This window comes from Mastomys coucha, unplaced genomic scaffold, assembly GCF_008632895.1.
Source record: "Mastomys coucha isolate ucsf_1 unplaced genomic scaffold, UCSF_Mcou_1 pScaffold1, whole genome shotgun sequence".
In the NCBI taxonomy this organism is placed as follows: domain Eukaryota; kingdom Metazoa; phylum Chordata; class Mammalia; order Rodentia; family Muridae; genus Mastomys; species Mastomys coucha.
In genome coordinates, this window is record NW_022196891.1 from 45,621,640 (window position 1) to 45,642,709 (window position 21,070).

Genomic DNA, 21,070 nt, shown 5'->3' on the forward strand with positions numbered 1-21,070 from the left:
TCAAAGGCTTTTCCATCAGGGGAGAATCATGGCAAAAGAGACTTAACCACTCTTCTGCAAATTAACAGTTCATCTATTTTTTTTCTGACGACACAGAAAAGGAGCCAGGGTTGCACCCGTTTGGGAAATATGTTCAGTCAGTTACTTCCTAGCTTTTGGTTTTTGAAAACAACCTCTGAAGCAACTTCTCCAGCCTTCGCTGCGAAGTCCCACATGCTTTTTCACTGTTGTCACTAAGTCTCTGATGATGATACCAGCATCATTGCACAGCTCATTAGCAGTGTCTTGCCAGGCACTGGTTCCTCACCAACAGCAATCAACCTGTCCAGCTTCTCTCCTTGCTGGCGGAGTTCTCACGCCAACCTCCTGTATTCTGCCAACTCAACTGCAATGGTCCTGACCACTGAGCGAATTCTTTGCCTTGCCCCCAGTGAAGGGTCATCACTGGTCAGGGTATTATCTCCACCAGCGAGAAAAACAACGCTGGAAGAGGATCCTGGAGGGTGTGGTCTGGAGGCCACCACTACAAGTGCGTTCTGGCTGATGCTGGGTCAGGGACTGGATTCTCTGGACAAACCCAGTCTGCTTATGGGGCTGCTGGGACAGGGAGTAACTGAACCTCCTGTAGCTGAGGATCTCTGAAGAGCACCCTGCACCCGAGGATTCATCCCAGGAGTTCTCAAAATTACTTCTCAGCTGACGATTCTCATCTGATTCCTTAACTATTTAAAAAGATGCTGATGACCAGCTGTCTGAGTACTTTTTGCTTTTCAGATCCATGTTCCTTCTTCCCCTAAGGTGTCTGAGGCCACTAAATTCTAATCACAGTGCTTGGCCCAAGCAACAGTCTCCTTAAGTTGTGTGGGTCAGCCGCTATCTGATTTCCAAGAAGCTGACCCAACTTATGATAAAATTCGTCAGAGTGGATCCCTGAACTTGTGGCATGGGCAATGTAAACCTTTAAACACAATGCCTTCAGAACATTAAACTTGGAGCAGCAATGGCGTTTGTGTGGCAGAATCCCTCTTGCTGCATCTGCTTAGATGTGATCTGATAAGACATCTGCGTTGTGTAGTCTCTACATTGGATATACACTACCTCGCCTAGTATGAAGAGAAGAGTTTGTGTCGCCTGTCTGGATCCACGGATGCATGCACTGCTACTGGTGGTGTCCATAACTGGCAGGGAAAGCTATTGAAGCAAGTTCCTGGGCAGCAGGGGTCAGTTCTGAAAGCACAAGGAAGCTCTGTGTTTTCTAAGCATATATGCAGGAGCCAGCCGGTTCTTTCCTCAGGGCTAATGGCTGAGAAGGTGGGTCTGAAGACCACACTTTCGGCTTCTACCCAGAATCTGTTTTACTCTCACTACTGGGATTGAAATATTTCCCTTTTTTTAATTGGATATTTTATTTTTACATTTCATATATTATCCCCTTTCCCGGTTTCCCCTCCAGAAAACCCCCTATCCCATTCTCCCTCCCCCTGCTTATGTGAAGGTGCTCCCCCACCCACCCAAGCACTCCTGCCTCCCTGTCCTGGCATTCCCCCATTCTGGAGCATCAAGCTTTCCCAAGACCAAGGGCCTCTCTTCTCATTGATGCCCGACAAAGACCATCCTCTGCTCCATATGCGGCTGGAGCCTTTGGTCCCTCCATGTGTACTCCTCCGTTAGCGGTTTAGACCCTGGGAGCTCTGGTTAGTTGATGATGTTGTTCTTATGGCTTGCAAACCTCTTCAGCTTCTTCAGTCCTTTCTCTAACTCCTCCGTTGGGGACCCCATGCTCAGTTCAATGGTTGGCTTCAAGCTTCCACCTCTGTATTTGTCTGGCTCTGGCAGAGCCTCTCAGGGGACAGCTATATCAGGCTCCTGTCAGCAAGTATTTCTTGGCATCCACAATAGTGTCTGGGTTTGGTGTCTGTGTAAGGGATGGATTCCCCAGATGGGCTACTCTCTGGATGGCTTTTCCTTCTTAGTCTGCTTTGTTTTGCTGCCAGTCCAACCACATGTTCATTTTCTGAGTAAGCAATGATGGCTGGTAAAAACTCTATCTGCTGCATCATGTGAAACCTCATCTTCACAGCCATCTTTTTAGACATCCACACAGACTAATGTCCAGCCCATTTAAACTCCAATTGCAACAATGAGCAGTCGAGACCATGGCAGCTCAATGAGGGAGCCTTCAGCAGGCACCACTAGTTTCATCAGAATAAGAGAAGATGGCACTGCAAATTTTCTAGTTTTCAATGGACATCTTCAAATACAAATTAATTTCCAAATCACAGTGTGCTTATGTAGCCTATACTAATATAAAAGTAAATAATTCATAAACACAATTTTATATACATTCAGCACAAAATAAACTAAAATGAATTGAGAGCATGTGTTTGAATTCTAACAAAATAAAAATAGCACAAGAATTAAAATGCATATAAAGGCTGGAAAGATGGCTCAGTGATATGCACACTTGCCCCAAAACATGACGTTCTGAATTCAGGCTCAAAGCCTCTCACAGAGGAAGGAGAAAACCAACTCCCCCGGTATGTGAATGCACACATATGCATACATTCGTACACAAATAAGTAAATGAATCAAAATATTAAAATATATGCAATAATTAAAATTAACAGCATGATAGTTTGTAATATTTGTTTGCCTGATATGGTAAATAAATATTTTACATTATATTTCATCATTTGAAAATTTTAAAATAATATCTTTTTCGTAAAAAGTAAACTCTATTGGGGGTAATTTTGAAAAAGGAAAATAAATTTAAAAGTACCAAATTTCTAAGATAGTGAGTGCTCTCAGAATAAGTAACATCTTAGAAGTTATAAATAAGATAAATTAAAGGGATACTACATTGTTATGAAAAATAAGTGTAATGTTTACTCTTTTATAAAGATATGCATTAGTGAACTTACATGCAAATTTATTATATAATTAGATTACATTTAAACTAACGAACCCTAAGTGTTATTACAAGTTGCTATGTATATATAAAATAATTGTTGTTAAATATGTTTTCATAGAATGACATAAAAAATTTAACAGATGCTCAATTCCCACTGAAAATAAGTCAGGTTGGTTTGCCATATTGCCAAAATCTGCACTGTTATCTAAATTTTAAAAACCAGGACAAGTAAACTGCTGCATTAACCTTTTGTAATTACAATTTAATTATTCTCCACATGCCAGTTCACATTTATGCAGCATTTTCTTCTGAATATTTAATTGTTTCATTTAATTCCTCAAATGGTATTCTAAAGTCTTGTTTTTATAAACACATTTTATGTAAATTTATTTTGGATAAAATATCTAATATATTATTAATAATTATAAATATACTATATATAAATATATTTGTTAATATGTGTGATGTGTGTAAACATGTACATATATACATATACTTACATATATATATCATATATATATACAGATAGAGAGAGAGTGAGAGAGAAGAGAACCAACAAATCCACACCAGAGCTTATGATCAGCACACTATACTGCTTTATAGTTTGATTATAACATATATATTCCTACTAAATATAGGACAGCCTATTCTTTATAGAATTTATTCCTTACACTTAGGGGTATTGTTATTCTAAACCCTTTTAGTAAATACTTTGTTAATATTTTCTTTTTTAATACTTGTAATTTTTTGAGCAATATAGCTACTTTTTTATTTCTACGTATATTGCAGATGTGTACTTGAATTCTTCTAATATATTGCCGTAATCCTTTATTTTAGCAAGCAAGTATTTTGTGTACTGAATTATCCCTTTGTTTTTGCACTAAACTAATCATTTTTGTAAGATTAAATACAGCAATACAGTTTTTACTCTACCCATGCCAATTATATAAAATTAAGATTTCTCTACCCATGCATGACAAATAATCATTGTTCGTAACAAATTTCTTCTGTTTTCATCCCTAAACAATTCAAAAGTATGTTTGATAATATTTTGAGTGAGTGTGGAGTTTTAGACAAGGTTTGTCCTGGAACCCACATGCTGGCCTCAAAATCAAAGAAATCTACCTGTGCTCATTTGCAATATCCTTATTGCCTTATAAAAAGCTATGTTGTGATTCCTGCCTTTTAATGTCACTTAATGAAGTGATTCTAGTTAGCAAAATAGAGCAATGCTAGTGATAAGCCATTCCCATAGTTGTTTCACTTAAATAAGTAACTTCTGTAATATTAACTTAGAAGAAAATGGCAGCAGTAACACTGTGAGGAAGGAGGAGGGGTTGTGAAATCAGGAAGCTGACTATGCAATTAACTGTGACATACCAGGCCTCAATGTTACAAGTATCCTTGATATCAGTGAGATTTGTCAACCCTGCATGCTTTACTTCCTTGCTCTGATCAGAGAGATGAGGAGATAAAAAAGAACTAAATGGCCCAATTTTTATGAGGTTGAATATTGATTTCAAATTATTTATAACCAGTAAAGCAACCTAAATCCTTAAGTGAGAGTTAAGTGAATTTATACATTTTCACATGGGATGTCTTTTTTTATCCTCACAAGAAGTGGACACAATATGGCTCTTTTACACATGAACTCACAGCATCTACCATTAGTTACAGAACATTTACATAAGATCAAGTGAGTTAAAAATCAAAGCAAAGAGGATTAAAGATCCCATTAGGCCCATTCTTAGCTGAGTAGCACTGGGCAACTGATGATGTAAAAAAAGGAAAAGGAGTCACTTTTATTTTATGGTGTGGCTAATGCAGATGACTGCACATCCATGTTAATGTGAACAGGACTAATTATACTTTGTGTGTAAATACATACAAATATACACACATACACATGTATATAAAGGAAGGCATGAACTTTAGAGGGAGCTGATGTGGGGTATTATGGAAAAGCTAAAGGAGAGGTATGGAGAATAGATATGATCAAGATACATTGTATATGCACATAGATAATATTAAAGAATATATACAACATCAAAGAATAACTTCACGTATAACTTTTAAAAAATCTGAGATCTCTTCAAAATACATATTTTTCCTATATTTCTAAAGTTTCAATACATATTAGATCTATTTCCATTAGACGAGTAGGTGTACTTGGGGTGTCTGTTTGAAATAAATTTGTTCAATGGTATCTGGTAGTTTAGACAGGGATGAGAGGTTGTTTTCGTCGTAACCATTGCTAATGATATCACTGTTTATTGTCTCTTAATATCATTTGTGACAGGTTCCATTAGCTTCTAGTGACTTTTGATAGCTGAATTTGCCTCTCTTATTTGAAAATTTGTGATATCATATGAGGTTCTAAGGATATTGTGTTCTACCCTCAAAGAGGTCTTAGAACCTGAGATTTGGGGTAAACAGAGAAGAAAGAAGGAGAACATTCATGACATAAAGCTACATCTTCTTCATGACCTTGAAATTCTTGTGACAAAAGTCAAACTATTACTTAACACACACTGGATGGACAGAGGTCTTCATGACTGCCAGAAGTCTCTGATCTACATGACTTTTCTTTGAGTTTGCAGGTCTTTAAAGAGCTTCAGCTAAGACAATTTTATTCTCTTTCAGAAAATGTAAATTCATGTATTTACCTATTCACATATTTGTGTTTTCACAGAAGACATGAAAACACACACAAATGTACTCACATGTACTTATATACACACATATACACAAACAAACATACACTCTAAAAGACAATAATATTCAAAGAACATTTATATATAAACATTATGCTTAAGTACAGTGGCAGGTGGAATGGTTAAGCCATTTACCTATTTATACTTTAATCAGAAGTAGTTGGAATCTTTTAAAACGTCTGTGTGTGTGTGTGTGTGTGTGTGTGTGTGTGTTTCTAAAGGTTCTCTCAATAATTTCCTAGTATGAGAAAGGAGAAAGTCATCATATACCATACCTTCAAATTAAAGGTATATTCTTTATTTTTCTTCATCTATAGACAGAAGGTAAGATATGGTTAGAGTAAATGGTAGGATAGCAGACATAGAACGATCTCAAGTTATACCTGTGAACAACTGTCTCTACTCTTTATCACTCAACATTTGTTTCATTTCTGTAATTTGTAACACTAATAGTCCCTTAAAATTTTATTATGAAAAAGTCATATATGCCAGAAAAAGAAAGTTATGTCATAGAGTGATTTCCAACAGCAGTTCTCAATTTGTGGGTAAGACAATTTTGTTAAACCAAATTATATTTTCACAAGGGTTACATATCAGATATCTTACATATAAGATACTTACATTATGATTCAAAATGTTATAAAAATCACAGTTATGAAAAGAGAGCAATAGTGATACATCCAGCAGTATATTTCTTTAATTATTTAAAGCACAATTTAAAAAATCTTGATTTGTTTTGATTCTATATAATTCCAAAGGACAAAATTGTACTTTGATATTCTGTGAAAAATTGTGTTGGAATTTTGATGAGGATACCTTGAATCTGTACAATATTATTATAGGATGGCTAGCTTTCGAATATTTATTTTACTGCATGAGAATTTGGGATCTTCCCATCTTTTGGTATCTTTTAAAATTTCTTTCTTCAATGTCTTTAAGGTTTTAACATATAAGTCTTTTACCTGCTTGGTTAAAGTTACCCATAAACATATTTTGAGGAAATTATGAAAGGTACTCTTTTCCTGAAGTCATTCTTGGACATTTGCCATTTGTATATTAGAAGTTTACTTATTTTTCTGAGCTAATTTTGTGTCTTGTAACTTTTCTGAAAGTTTTTATCAGCTGTAGGGCTTTCTTGGTGGAATTTTTAGGGTCACTTATGTTTACAAGTATATCAACTAAAAATAAGAATACTTTGACATCTTCCTGTCCAACTTGTACACCCTTGGTCTGCTTTAATTGTGCTATTGCTCTAGCTAAAATCTTTTTCAGTAGATTGAATACCTATGGAGAGAGTGGACAAACTTGTCTTGATGTTCATGGGAATGATTTGAGCTTGTCTTCACGTAGGTTGATGTTGGCTATGAGCTTGCTGTAAATTGCCTTTATTATTTTGAAATATATCCATTGTACCCATAGTCTCTACAGTACTTTAATTATGGAGAGGTTTTGTATTTTGTCAAAGACCATCTCTGTATGTAATGAAATGACCTGTAGTTTTGGTCTTTCTGTCTGTTTATATGGTGGATTATATTTGTCAATTTATATGTGTTGAATCGCCCTTATATCTCTGGCATAAATTGTACTTCTCTTGGTGGATTATCTTTTAATGAGTTCTTAGATTTGGTTTGTTAGTACTGTTTTGAGAATTCCTCTATCTGTATTCATGAGAAAAGATAGACTGTGATTCTCTTTATTTAGTGGGTTTTTATGTGGTTTACATATGAGGGTACCAATGATCTTATTTAAAGAGTATGGCAACACTTCTACTCAAACACTGTTTATATTTTGTGCAAAAATTTGAGAAATATTGATGTTAACTTTTTTGAAAATCTGGTAGAATTCTGTGCTAAACCTCTCTGCTACCCTTTTTGGTTTTGGATGGTAGACTTTTAATTATAGCTGTTATTTCACTATTAAATAGTGAATAGGGTTAATAAACCTGTTTAAATATGATCATGATTTAAATGTTCCATGGTGATATGTATTAAGAAAATCAGGGGGCTAGAGAGTTTACTCATTGGTTAAGAACACTGACTAGTCTCTCAGAGGTCATGAGTTCAATTCTCAGCAGCCACATGGTAGTTCACAACTATCTGTAATAGGATCTGATATCTTCTTCTGGTGTGTCTGAAGACAGTAACAGTGTACTCATATAAATAAAATAAATAAATTTTTTAAAAAAGAAAATTATCCTTTTTTAATTTTAGATTTCCAACTTAGTAGAGTATAGATTTTCAAAGTATTCCCTTAGAACTCTTTGGGTTTCTTTTGTGTGTGTAGTTATGCCTCCCCTTTTTTCCCCTAAATTTCATAATATAGATCTTTACTCTCTGTCTTCTAGTTAATTTTGCTAAGAGTTTATCATTCTGATTTTTCCCTTAGTTTTTATGTTTATTGTTTCTATCTCTACCTTCCTGCTTTGAACAATATTTTTCTTATCATTTCACTGTTTACATATTCAGAGCTTTCATTAATGGATTTATTTTTATCTTCTTTAACATTCTTGAACATATTTATGGTAGCTATTTTTGAAGTCCTTGCCTGGTGCTACATTTGTACTCCATTTCTCAGTACCTACTCTAGTAGGATTGTTGAGTTCTAGTTGGACATATTGTCCTAGCTATTATTTACTGTATTTTTATGCTAGTTTCTATACATCTGGGTTTGGGGTGATTGAAATTCTAAGTGCTACTATCCTGTCTTGTGTTTGTTGTGTGATTGTCCTATCCCTTGTTTTTGGCTGTCCTCTCTGGTTCTTTGGAATTTCTGATGCTTTTGAGTTGCCTAGTAAGGAATGCTTCTGAATCTAACCAGGTATAATCACTAAGGGTCAAATGCAGAATATGTTTCTTGATATTAGGAGCTGAGACTAAAGAATAAGGATGGGTAAGAAAGAGGGGTCTGAGAGAGTCCACAGCTTGAAGGATGGCTGGGTGTTACACTGTGGTAAGAAAGAAGAGGCTGAGAGACTGTGCAGCTGGAAGGATGGCCCATGTTATATTGTGGTAAGAAACAGGGGTTGAGAGAGTCCACAGTTGGAAGGATGGCCGGGTGTTACACTGTGGTAAGAAAGAAGGGGTTGAGAGAGTCCACAGTTGGAAAGATGGCCAGGTGTTACACTGTGATAAGAAAGAAGGGGCTGAGAGAGTCCACAGATGGAAGGATGGCTGGGTGTCACACTGTGGTAAGAAAGAAGGGGTTGAGAGAGTCCACAGTGGAAGGATGGCTGGGTGTTACACTGTGAATTGCATAGATTCCCTATGAATCAGAAGGAAAGAAAGAAAGAAAGAAAGAAAGAAAGAAAGAAAGAAAGAAAGAAAGAAAGAACAAAAGAGAGAGAAAGAAAAGAGAAAGAACAAAAGAGAAAGAGAGAAAGAAAGAGAGAAAGAAGGAATGAAAGAAAGAAAGGAAGAAAGGAAGAAAGAGAAAGAAAGTCAGACCACAGCAGACATTCTACATTACTGCAGCTAGACAAGGTGATTGGAATTATGGAGGAGAAGAACAAATGGAGATTTCCTACATGATGCCCTGGCCACTGTAAGTGGCTGGCAATTTCCCAGAAGGAGTGACTGAGGGAGTTGTGTGCTGAAAAAAGGGAATGTGGTATAGTGGAAGAAGGCTGTAGAAAAGTTGTGTAAGCTACTAGACACAGAGAGGAGAGGTAGGAGTGGTCACAGCAAATGGCCCTCTATAAAACTGGGAATAAGGCTGGGGGACTGGAACTGCATGAGAGAAAGAAGATACCTTCTATTTTCAGATCTGGGCTAGAGTGTGTGATTGTTTCTAACTCTCCTATTTTCTGTCCCACAATGTCAGAAATGTCATGATGAAGAATATGTGAGTCATAGCATATATCCAACTAAAGCTTTTATAGAGAAAGAACATATTCAGAGAGGTTTAAAAATGTTAAAAAAAAAATATGGCACCTTGGAAGGGTGAGCTTCTGTGACATAAACATGCCATGCCTTCAAGCTGTGGTTTATTTACAACAAGCACAGGCATTGTCTCCTCAACCTTCACACCTCAAGTCGTTTCAATAAGCCCATACTGTTTCTGTGAGAAGTAATTACAACAAGAAATGATAGCAAAACCATATTCTCAAAGGACATTGTTGTATGGCAACCTAATGATGCAGATAGAATAGCATTTAGCACATTTTAAAAAGAATTATGAAGAACACTGCCAATGACATTATGCTCTGTCCTTTAACATGCAACATAATATTTGAATGCAAAAGAACTACAATGCCTTTAAAGGGTTGAGAAAAAGAATGGGGAAAGGGGATAAAATTTGAAATGTAAATAAAGCAAAGATCGAAGAAAAGGAAAAGAAAAAAATAAACCTATCTTTTCAAAATTTATATAACCCAGCAAAATACTCTTCTTATGTGAGCCGTCATTTACATAAGGCCATTTCCATAAGATACTAATGTTTTTGAATAGCAAGAAATGATGTTTGAAAAATAACACGTTATAACATTAACCACAACCCAAGTACTGTGCATTTCACTTTGTTTTTTTTAATTAATTTATTTTATACACTCCATATTCCATTCTCTGCCACCCGCATCCTCGACTGCTCCACATCCCAAACCTCTTCCTCACCCCCTTGTCTCCATGTGGATGTGCCCATCCCCTACCCCACCTGACCTCTAAACTCCCTGGGGCCTCTATTCTCTTAATGATTAGGTGCATCATCTCTGAATGAACACAGACCCAGAAGTCCTCTGCTGTATGTGTGTTGGGACCCTCCTATCAGCTGGTATATGCTGTCTGTTTGGTTGTCCAGTGTTTGAGAGATCTCGGGGGTCCAGATTAATTGAGACTGCTGGTGCTCCTACAGAATCACCCATCTCCTCAGCTGCTTTCAGCCTTCCCTAATTCAACAACAGGGGTCAGCTGCTTCTGTCCATTGGTTGGGTGCAAATATCTTCATCTGACTCTTTCAGCTACCACTCTGGAAGTCAATCCGGAGGTTCCTCAGACAATTGGATATATCTACCTGAAGACCCAGCTATACCACTCTTGGGAATATACCCAAAAGATGCCCCACCATGCCACAGGGGCACATGTTCCACTATGTTCACAGAGGCCTCATTTGTAATACCCAGAAGTTGGAAACAACCTAGATGTCCCACGACAGAAGAATGAATACAGAAAATGTGGTTCATTTACACAATGGAATTCTACTCAGCTATTAAGAATGAGGAAATCCTGACATTTGCAGGCAAATGGATGGAAGTAGAAAGTATCATCCTGAGTGATGTAACTCAGACCTAGTAAGACATGCATCATGTATACTCACTAATAAGTGGATATTAGTCAAAAATAAAAAAGAAAGTACAGAATACCCAAGATACAGTCCACGGAACTCAAAAAGGTCAACAAGCTGAAGTGCCCAAGTGAGGATGCCTCAGTCCCATTTGGGAGAGAGAAGAAAGCAATCATTTTGGATTTTTTAAAAGATATAGATAATAGATTTTTATATTAAAATGGGTTTTTAGTAAATATAAGTCAAAATATAGACTTTCACTTAGTTTACAATCACTCATTGATTTTAGTTTGAAATAATCAGTGCACTAAATGTTAAAAAGATAATAAATAAAAATAATGTACTTGTAACAAAAACAAAACATTCTAATGTCTACAGTATACAGTTTGTGTATTGTTGTACTGACTGCTGGAACAAAATGACTCTCCAACACGAGTTCCTTCCACACCAAAGTTGTATCACCTACCTTTACAATACCTTGTTTATTTAAAAAGATAATTCAAAAAGGAAAAATTTCAAGTGTACATATTTTATATTTAACTAAATATATTTAAAAATAAAATTCCATCAATATTATTCAGTAAATAATATTATCTCAAACATATGTTTAGCAAGCCATATGTGTTAAGCCATATGAATAGGAGCAGAGAGCTTTTTAACTTAAGGTCACTTTTGATTTCTCTTCCAGATTTGAACTGAGTGTAAGTTGGCACCATCTGTTTACAATTTGTTGGCCAAACTTCATGGCATTGTTGCCCCAGTCAAGTTCACTTCTCACTAATTTAGATCAGGCTAAAAATTGATTTACATTAAATTAGAATGTAATCATGGTGGTCTAAGATTGGGTTAGCAGTTGTTGGGCCAGGTTGTAAAACCAGCAGGTCAGACTACATGTCAACTGTGAAGTGGGATTCCATGGAAACATCGCAGAGTTAGTGCTTGGCAACTTCGACAGCATTTTGGAAAGGGAAAATTTTTTCTAAACATATGCATTAGAGACACGTTCAAATGTAAAAAATATCATCTTGCTAATTACAGGGATGTATAAAGCTTGCTAAAACTGTGGTGTTCATTTTGGCACATGATGCTGTAATCCAGAAGAGACAATGCAGTAATCCCTGCTGTCTCAATTATTCTTCCACTCAGGAAGCAATACATCTCACTCAAGCCATGATTTTCTTTTAAGTGTCTTTCACAAATAAGGAACTGGGCAATACTGTAAAATATCACATATATTACATACTTCTTGGAAAATAATTTGAGAATGTATGCACACATAAGTACATAATTATTATAGTCATTACATTCAGAAGTGATACTTAGAAACTGTCTTCAAATTCATCAATGTATATATGTCTAAGATTGTGAGTGAATGTCTTTGAGTAGTATGAGTGCATGTGTGCGTGTGTGTGTGTGTGTGTGTGTGTGTGCATGCACTCATGTGTGTGCATGTGACATCACTGCATGTATTTTCTTCAGTGAAGAATTCTAAACTTTCAGCCCATGAATGGTGCTTTTAAGCACAGTATTCCCTTATATAGTAATACTACCTGAGTACCACTCCTGGGCATATACCCAAAAGATGCTCCAACATATAACAAGGACACATGCTCCACTATGTTCATAGCAGCCTTATTTATAATAATCAGAAGCTGGAAAGTACCCAGATGTCCTCCAACACAGGAATGGATACAGAAAATGTGGTATATTTACACAATGGAATACTACTACTCAGCTATTAAAAGCAATGGCTTTATGAAATTCTTAGGCAAATGGATGGAACTAGAAAATATCATCCTGAGTGAGGTAACCCAGTAAGAAAAGAAAACACATGGTATGCACTCTCTGATAAGTGGATATTAGCCCAGAAGATCGGAATACCCAAGATACAATTCACAGACCACATGAAGCTCAAGAAGAAGTAAGACCAAAGTGTTGGTGCTTTGGTTCTCCTTAGAAAGGAAATATATAGACAAAATGTGGAGCAAAGACTGAAGAAAGGCCATCAATAGACTGCCCGATTGTGAGAATAGTAAAAAAAAAAAAAAAAAAAAAAAAAAAAAAAAAAAAAAAAAAAAAATGAATCCACTCCACAAACTCTCTATCCTGACAGAGCATGTTCTAGCGCTGGTACTGTCCAGCCACAAGACTATGTCCCGGCCTGCTCTTGCTATTTTCTTCCAGCTAGCAGCAACACCTCGCTCACATGCAGTGCTTGACACAACCCCACAGTCATTCATCTAGTGCCTGGTAAAGCATGACTCTTAAGGCTTAATTATCTAATCAGGTTTATATAATAATAAGATCACAATTTACAAGAAGCCAATACAATAATTTCAGAGCCCAATGATAAAGACAATGTTTTATCCCAATTATCCTAGCCTTGTAAAAACCTTAGCTTGGTTGTTATAACCACACAGGGTCTGAATCATCATCTTCCTCTGCCTCCATGATGTTCCTCTGCTCCTTCCTGCTCTCTGCGTTTTCCTCTTAAAATTTAGCTCCACCTCTCTATTCCTGTCTAATCACAGGCCAGTCACTGACCTAATGTGATTGGAGAGAGAAAATGCTGCAACACTGCCCCACCTAGGGTGCATCCCACATACAGACACAGACATTATTGCAGATGCCAAGAAGTGTTTGCTGACAGGAGCCTGATATCACTGAATCTCGAGAGGCTTTGCCAGAGCCTAACAAATACAGAGACAGATGCTGGCAGTCAACCATTGGACTGAGCACTGGTTCCACAATGGAGGAATTAGAGAAAGGACTGGAGGAGCTGAAGACGTTTGCAACCCCATAGGAAGAACAAAAATATGAATCAACCAGAACCCTCAGAGCTCCCAGAGAGTAACCAAAGAGTACACATGGAGGGACCCATGGCTCCAGCTGTATATGTAGCAGAGAATGACCTTGTGGAATATCACTGGGAGACTAGAATCTTGGTCCTGTGAAGACTCGGTGCCCGAGTGTAAGGGAATGCCAGGGTGATGAGGTGGGAATGGGTGGGTAGGATAGGGGTAAGGAGGATGATATTTGGGGGGTTCTGGGAAAGGGGATAACATTTGAAATATAAACATAAAATATCCAATAAAAATTATAAATAAATGATTCTGTCATGCATTCTTCAGCTCTCTTCTGACTGAAGTACATATGTTCCTGTCAGAAAGGCTTAAATTGCCAACTATTTTGGAAATAGTCAAACCATATCCATTTGTTGTTTACACATATTTAGAAACGCCTGGGCTTTTCTCACAACCCAAGACAGTTCTGGAAGACCCTCACTCTTCAGAGATCCTTCTGGGACTGGGTGAACCTTAATCAAACTTGCATCAATTTTCCTTTTCCTTCTGGTTCACTTTTCTCCTTTTTCTGTCTTCTTTCCCTCCTTTCATGGAGATATCAGAGAAATCTCTGTCTGAATCCATTTCTCTAGAGCTTCAAAGTGCTATTAGTGACTCAGGTTGCCAAGCGTGTCTGCTGTAAAGAGGTCTCTGAAAGCTCACCTGCATAGGGTAGGTTCACCACCTCTCAAACCTCATCTGTTTAAGGTAGTTTCATCACTTTTTGATTATCCCTTTTTGAAATCTATGTACTATGCATATTTTAGAGAGTTGTTTTAAATAGACACTTAATGGTATAATTTAATTTGTAATCTCAAAGTTACAAAAGCAAAAGCAGAGTGTTACATTAGAACACTATGTGTGTAAACTAACTTACCATCCCTAAAATCTTTAAGTAAAGTCACTGAGAGAAAAGGATTAAAATGAACTAGAGATTTATAAGAATTCTTGAGATCATGGTATATATCAAAATCATAACTGCATCAATCCAATATCTTAAGTGCTCCAGGCATTTGGAAGGAATCAGAAGGTTAGCTAATATGTACTTTTGTTATAGGATCACAACTTGACTCTGCATTTGAACCCTGCAGTTTACTGAGTTGCTCTCTGCTCCCCACTCATTTTCTAGAACTGTGTTGTCTAGAAAATATTTCCCAGCCTGAAACAACTCCAACAGAAGCTTGAATGTGATAATATCATAATAAGCAATATAAAATGGGAATTCATCCATAACATTAATGCACTAATGAGTGATAAAGTAATCATCCCATTTCAACATTTCTTAACAATTAACTTTCTAAAATAAAAAATCAATTTAATATGTATATCCACATATATAGTATACTTTATGTAGTTTCAAAATATATATCATTGTCTTTATTTAACCTAGTCCAGTCAATTGATAAAGCTTTTTCCCAGTAAAGATGCGTTTGAACGATGCCAAGTTGGAATACACTGTGTTCTTCCAGAAGCACCATCTGGATTCTTGACAGACTATTGGCAACCAGAAACTCAGTTCTTAAGTGAAACAGTTCTCTTGGGACTCTACTCTGGTTAATCCATTGATATGTGAGTGTGTGCATGAATCAAAAGATTCAACACTTTGACTTTGTAGCTTTCTTTCTCTCTTGCGCTTACTAAACTAGTTAAATTTCAAGATTCAATAAATGCATAGAGTTCTTTATCACAGATGAGACTGTTAAAACAAAGTTGATTACCTTTATATCAGAATCTTACCATACTAAATATTATTAATTCAATAGTTTACTTACCTCACAAAGCTTCTAAAGTCACAATAGTATACAAAGCCACTGAGTTTTTCCTCAGTACTGTCACAGCCCCAGCTAAGACAGAGCCAGGACTTACAGTATTCTATAAAAATTGACCTATATATGAAAAACAACAAATGAGTAAATTTGGGACCAAAGAAATAAATCCATGCAGTATCTTAGAGTCAGAATATTTTTCAGTTTCCTATGCATTGATATATCTTTTATTAAATGATTAATTTATGCAGTAAATTTTATTTGCTGGATAGTTTTATGTAAACTTGACAGGAGCTAAAGTCATCTGAGAGACTAGAAGATCAGTTAAGAAAATGCCTTCATGCTTGGACTGAAGGCAAAAATGGTAAGAAATTTTCTTGATTGATGATTAATATGGAAAGGCACTGCTCATTCTCTGGGAACAGTGTCATTCCAGGGTAGGTGTCCATGAGTGGTGAAGAAGACAGATTGAGCAAGTTATGAAAGAGGAAAACAGCAAGTAGAATTCCATGCCCTCTGCAGCAGCTCCTGCCTCCAGGTTCCTGCTCCGCTTGAGTGCCTCTCCTGACTTCCTTCAAAGATGAACAGCAATATAGAAAGCAAATAAATCTTTCCTCACCAGCTTTATTTTTGCTAGTAGTATTTTATAACAGAAATAGAAACTGTAAGTAAGACACTTGGCATGCCCATAAATATTTGTTCATTAAGTGTGAAGAAATGCCTTCAGTTAAGTAGGAAAATGGCTCTGGTTGAGTGCATCACACATACACACAACAACTTTGGCTTGAAGAGCCTAGCAGGGGACTATTCTGTTTAATCCCATTTAGAAAAAAAAACAGTAGAAGTAGCCATAGTAATGTTTTCACTAAACAAATAGCAACAGATGCCATCATCTACAACAAACCAAAGCCACAAACATACAAAAACGGTAAACTAAAGCTATTTCAATGTAGGCTTTTCTTCAAGAGAAGACGAATCTCAAATGGGGTAAATATTCCCAGGTGACATTTCTTGGCAAATAAATCTTTATCACAAGATCATAAAAACAAGTTCAGGTTCAGGAACCACTTCTTGTAAAAGAAAAGTCTCCAGTCCTGGGTCACTGGATGTCTTGTAACTTTACATTGTCAAGACATAAACCTCAAAAAGAGGCAAGTTACTCTTGATTCAGGCCCGTGAAAGAATAATCTAAAACCACAATCCGCAGGACATCCTCAGGACAAGAAGTCCCAGTTTGCCTTCCAACCGTACACACTTACCCTGCCTTCCAACCGTACACACTTACCCTGCCTTCCCAGGTTTGTTTTAGACAACTCATCTCACAACAGGACCACTACGTATGTAAGTCATAATGACAACCAATTATATTTCATCGTGTACATGCTAAGAAAACTAATAGTATTTACCTAATGTATAACATCCAAGGGAAAGAAATGAACTACTATTAAAGTGGTACTTTAAGAAGTACTGACTTGGATCTTTGCTGGGAAAATGAATAGACCCTTTGGAGGCAGCAGGCATCTTTCAACTGTACAGTACTTTGGTCTCTTGCCATTTGGCAAGGCATATTTGGAAAGAGCTGCACAACTTAGCATTTTGACAGTTACTTATAAGATTCTCATCAATTAGCATATTTTAGGATTAATATCATTTAATGCCTTGGTAAGAATTATTCTTGAATTGTAATGAAAATCTGTAAACTTTCAGATCAAATTCTATAGCCATATCTGATTTTTACTCATGTTTTTAAATTATAATCTTAAAATTCTGAGAAATTTTGAGGTGGTTCTCAGTGTAATTTTCACTTAGTAGAGCCTTTCTGCTAAAAGCAACAGGTTAACTATAAATATGTATTCTTAACTATCAAAAGTAGTGTATATTTTCCTTGTTAGCCAAAATATATATTAAACTTTATATAGAAGTTGACTTATCCAGATTTCTAGCATGATTTTTGTAATTTTTGTACTTCCTTCAGTATTTGTGTAATACCACTAACTTTCTTTTGGCAAATAGATAACTTTCAATAAATTCTAGAAAGATTTTTGTACTATCTAATGTAGTAAATCAAAAGTAGCATTTAATTATTTCAATAATATTTTATTTGTATAACTTGAATTGTCTCTGTGTATATTTGTGTGTGTAGGGGTGCATACATGTGCCAGAGCTGTTAGACTCCCCTGAGTATGGAGTATAGGTGCCTGTAAGCAAACTAATGTAGATTCTGGGACTTCACCTAGAGTCTCTGGTAGACTAAAACATGTTCTTCTCCATTGACTATCTCTCCAGCACATTCTCTTATTCATAGAGATGTGGTTTTCCCACATCAGTATAATTTTAATAAATACAAATAAAACATAATTACATGAGTAATAAATAACATGATTCTTTAGCTGTATTCATGTGTGTGCAAATGTGTGATCAGGTTTGTATGCTAATGCATCTGAGTGTAGCGTCTAGAGGTTGATATGTAGAATCCAGTGCCTTTCTTTATCACTGTCTACCTTAATTTTTGAAACATTGCTCGTGATGAGCCTGGAGATTACTTTTTGATTGGAATGGCTAGCCAGAAAGGCCCCTGAATTCACTTATTTCTGAGTTCTAGCCCTCAATTACAGGCTGATACCACCATACTTAGCTGGATTGTTTGTTTTGTTCTTTATTAGGAGCTAATGATTAAACTCAGATCTTCATTTTTGTGCATTGAACACTCTACTCATTTAACCAACTCACCAGCCCCATATCTAACAATTCTAAATGGAAAATATAATTAATAAGAAAACTCATTGTAAAAAGCTGATATTTGGGTGCAACTGTAGTTTGTAAAACCACAGCATTTTATATAGAATATGTACTGTACTGATGTTCCTCCCTTGAATGAATTTTTAGTGTTTATACATCTTTAATTATCAAATATTCTAGATAAGTTTAATGTAAAGTTGCTCTTGCATTCAAAGATAACAATTAATACAAATTTTGAGTGAAACATAAGAATAAATAAAACATATCTTTGAAAGTGGGGTTTATAAATGTCAGGATTTCTTTTTTGTCCCCAAGTATGCAAGTGCAAGGAAACCAATTTTATACTTTCTTGCAGTAAAAGACTAAATTGAATTTCACCACTCACTGAAAACAACAAGCAGCCTGTCCATAAGACCTTTTGGTAACAGGCAACCAAATAAAACTCTGTAGGCTCAATTAAGCTCACTGAAATTTCAGCAGAACTCTGTGGACCTGTAAATAAACAAATCAATCAATGGTACTTATTTGGTGATTTTGAAATGCTTCTGAGCTGAGGTGATCTAACATATCAGAAAAACGTAACAGTAGGGTTCAAACCATTGTGTTTCTCTATTTCAAACTGAGCTACAGATCTACATAAAAGCTTGGTATTATTTTTATAACAGAAAACTGAGTGTGCTTCATATTTACTATTTTACTTCAAAAATATCATCAAGTTTATATTAAACCTCAATCCAGAACAGAAGACCCACAAGCACAGAAGTGATACCCACTGTCATGATAATAAAGCCCCGAGTGTGCTTACATTTTAAGCCAGCAACCAGATAATTAGCATTTATGCCATGGATAGTCCAGAAATGGCTACACTCTGGAAGCGCAGGCGTCAAGTCATCATCTTCCATTCTGTTAAATAACATTTCACACTGAGACTTTGAAAGCGTGATGAATACTAATCTGCACATTTCTATGTTTCTTTCTTTCTTTTTTTTAATTCTTAGATTTTTCTCTTCAATCATATTGTGCTGGATGATTTGTCAAGGAAAATATTTGTCTCTTCAAACGTTTCAACACTCTTCTTGATAGAAAACTTTTAAAATACTTCCATTGAAGATATAAGTCTATTTAATATCATTATAAAATAGATTTATCTTCAGAAGGGGAAAAGGTAACCCCTTGTAATTCGAGATAACAGTAACTTCTTAACTTCATATTGATTTTTCTGCAGAGCAAAAGAAAATGGAAGTTAGAAGAAAAAGCCTTTTAAGTAAGTTCCAGTAATGCTGAAATTGAAGCAAGCCCAAAATATCTACTGGTGTGAAATCCTTTGTAAACGATTTGGACTGAATCCCTGAAAGGTTAGATTGTTAACAAAACATGAAAGAATAGGCTAAAAGCATTAAGTTTTGTAAATCAAAAAATGAGATTAAATGCATTTAAATATGTAATATAGCTAACTTGTGAGTGTTAGATTCAGTTATACACACTGCATAATAGATCTCCTTTTCTTATATATTAGTGTCCTCTATACTTTTTAAAATTAAATTAATAATCTAATAAATTTCAATTATGTTTAAAGGAACATAAAACAGCAAAATACTCAGATAATAAGATCAAGATTAAGAATTTGATGATAGCTTGTCAACCTCGTTAAATATTTCCCCCACAATACTTTTTGCATATTATAGATATAACATTTCTTCTATACAGAGCTCAGTAAGTAATTCACAGGAGGATATTACCAACCTAGGTCACATACAATTTTCATAAAGAACAAATTTAAAAATAAAAGCTCTTATTCTCATTTTTGATGCAATTAAGGGCAAACAATTATTCATAATTTATCCATTTTTTCCTGTCCTTTTAAATGTGGAGTCAGTCCCTCTTTTCTTCCACTTTCAACAAATCTTACAGAAGAGATTGGGAAGGTTTGTACTAGAGAGCACCAATTGCTGGACTTGTTATTGTTTGCTTTCGTTACCAATTAGCAAGGTTTGCTCTGCTTTCATGTTCTATATACAGAATTGAAACAAGATTTGTCATATTAGGAGCTTGGCTGTAGCTCAAGGACAGAGCGCTTCCTATCAGGTTCAAGACCATGGAAAAATCCAATCACCAAAGCATTTTAAGTGAAAACTTTATCTTAAAATGTAATAGAAAAATTTCATTTTAAAATTTTACATGACAAAAGCTACAATCACTCTAGGAAGAGGGAAAGTAAAGCTTATGTCACTTCTAATGAGACATCTGGACTAAGTCAGTCCTAACGAATCAGGTGAGCTAAGTCAGTCCTAAGGAACACCTGGACTAGGTAGGTCAGTTCTGCAGAGACACAGAGACTAGGTCAGTTAGAGATATCTGTGTTCCAGGCAAGTCTTTTCTATAGCTGGTGGTTTTATGTTATTAACTTTGTTAACATTAACTTTGTGGTATTAGGTTGTTATAACTTTGTGAACATTACAAAAGAGGTAAACATTATATACATATATATACATATATATGTATATATATATACACATATGTGTCTGTATAAATATATATGTGTGAATGTGTATGTATGTGTATATAAGAATTAAAATGGAAAAACACTATAACAAGATGAAACTATCCCTATTAGACCCTATAGGCTACAAATAAACAGCTCAGGACAGAAATGGGTTATTTGTTTTGGAATATTGACCAGTGAAGTCCCATAGTCTCCCCAAACATTGTAACACTGTAGTCTATTACCAATGCTCAATAATCAAAAGCTGTGTCATATTTACATGATCATTTTATATGATCTTCCCTATTCAAGAATTCATTAATTCTTTGATTCCTCTCTCT